The 2080-nt window shown below is 41.2% G+C and overlaps 1 pseudogene; it reads left to right on the forward strand.

Annotated features, from left to right (window-relative positions):
- Positions 1 to 236: 236 nt before the first annotated feature.
- On the forward strand, positions 237 to 1533 carry LOC102729758 (small ribosomal subunit protein eS1-like; annotated as a pseudogene).
- Positions 1534 to 2080: the final 547 nt, after the last annotated feature.

Below are 2080 nucleotides of genomic sequence, written 5' to 3' on the forward strand. Positions count from 1 at the left end.
GACAACTTCTCTAAATATGAAAGTTTTTTAAAAATGACATTTTGCTTTTATGAAAAGTATTAGGGGAAAAGTGTGAGGGAGAAACTACAGCAGAGTGGTTTGAGTTTTGTAGTCAGACAGAAATGAGATGGGATTTCTATTCTGAGACTGCTTAGCTTAGTGACCTTGTTTGGGCAAATCATTTAACCTCTCTAAGCCTTGGTTTACTCAGCTGAAAAATGGAAGTGATATTACTGCCTAACTCACAAGGTATAGTGAAGTTTAAATAAGATAATATAAACAAAGTTGTTGAGTATAGTGTTTATAATACTAGTAAGTGGTACCAAATATCAAATGTTAGTGATACTAAATTATTAAATATTAGACGTATAAAGGTAAACTCTCAGATATATTTCATTAAAGAAACTGAGTTTCAGAGAAATCAGTTAGCAAGTTAACCAAGAATAGAGTGTTTTCCCAGTTTTTGAAAGGATAGGCAAATAACCCTTTTGGCTGTATGAGCAGCACCATGGCGGTACGCAAGAACAAGCAGTTTACGAAAGGCAGCAAAAAGGTTGCCAAGAAGAAAGTGGCTAATCCATTTTCTAGAAATATGGCATGATGTGAAAGCACCAGCTGTGTTCAATATAAGAAATAAAAACACTAGTCTAGAGCACTCAAGGAATCAAAATTGCATTTGATGGCCTCAAGGGTGGAGTTTTTGAAGTAAGCCTTGCTGATCTGCAGAACGATGAAGTTGCATTTAGAAAATCCAAGCTAATTACTGAGGATGTTCGGGGCAAAAGCTGCCTAACTTTCAAAAATTCAGTGGATTTTACCAGTGACAAAATGTGCTCCGTGGTCAAAATGGCAGACCATGGTTGAAGCCCATTTTGATTTCAAGACTACCCATGGTTATTTTCTCTATTTTGTTGTTGGTTTTACTAAAACTCTCAATAATCAGGGGTGCCTGGGTGACTCAGTCAGTTAAGCATCAGACTCTTGATCTCTGCTCAGGTGTTGATCTCAGGGTCATGAGTTCAAGCCCCACATTGGGCTCCATGCTGGGCATGGAGCCTCCTGAAGAAAAAAAAATCTCAATAATCAGATTTGGAAGACCTCTCCCGATAAACACCAACAGGTCTGCCAAATCCGGGAGAAGTTGATGGAAATCATGACCTGACAGGTGCAAACAAATGACTTGAAAGAAGTGGTCAATAAACTGATTCCAGACAGCACTGGAAAAGACATAGAAAAGCCTTGCCAGTCTGTTTCTCCACTCCACGATGTCTTTGTTTGAAAAGTGAAGATGCTGAAAACCCTGAGTGTGTATGGGGAAAACTCATGGGGCTTCATGATGAAGGTGGTAGTTATGAAAAAATGACGCAGGATGAGACAGGTGCTGAAGTTGAAAGATATGAGCCACCAGTCCAAGAAGCTGTTTCAAATTCAGACTTTTAATGGTGACCAAAAGTCTTATTAGTAATGTTGAAGAAAAAAAGATAGGCAAATGTCAACTAAAAGCAATAGTGCATTCAGTCTCAATAGCAGTCCTCTTGGAGTAGCACGTGCAGAGTGGACTTTTACTTTCTTCTCTTTTGCTTTTCTGTTTTCTCTAAATGTTGTACATTTTTTTTAAAAGATTTTATTTATTTGACAGAGAGAGAGACAGTGAGAGAGGGAACACCAGCGGGGGGAGTGGGAGAGGGAGAAGCAGGCCTCCCACCGAGGCGGAGCAGGGAGCCTGATGCGGGGCTCGATCCCAGGACCCTGGGATCATGACCCGAGCCGAAGGCAGCCGCTTAACCAGCTGAGCCACCCAGGCGCCCCTAAATGTTGTACATTGAGCATTTATTCCTTTTATAAAAAGAAGAAAGTATTTTTTAATTTTTTTAAAGATTTTATTTATTCATTTGAGAGACAGAGAGAGCATAAGCAGGGGGAGAGGCAGAGGGAGAGGGAGAAGCAGGCTCCCCGCTGAGCAGGGAGCCCGATGCGGGGCTCAATCCCAGGACCCCAGGATCATGACCTGAGCCGAAGGCAGACGCTTAACCATCTGAGCCACCCAGGCACCCCAAGAAGAAAGTATTTTTAAAAAATG

Source organism: Leptonychotes weddellii, chromosome 15 (genome assembly GCF_054177405.1).
Source record: "Leptonychotes weddellii isolate Sample4059 chromosome 15, ASM5417740v2, whole genome shotgun sequence".
Classification (NCBI taxonomy): Eukaryota; Metazoa; Chordata; class Mammalia; order Carnivora; family Phocidae; genus Leptonychotes; species Leptonychotes weddellii.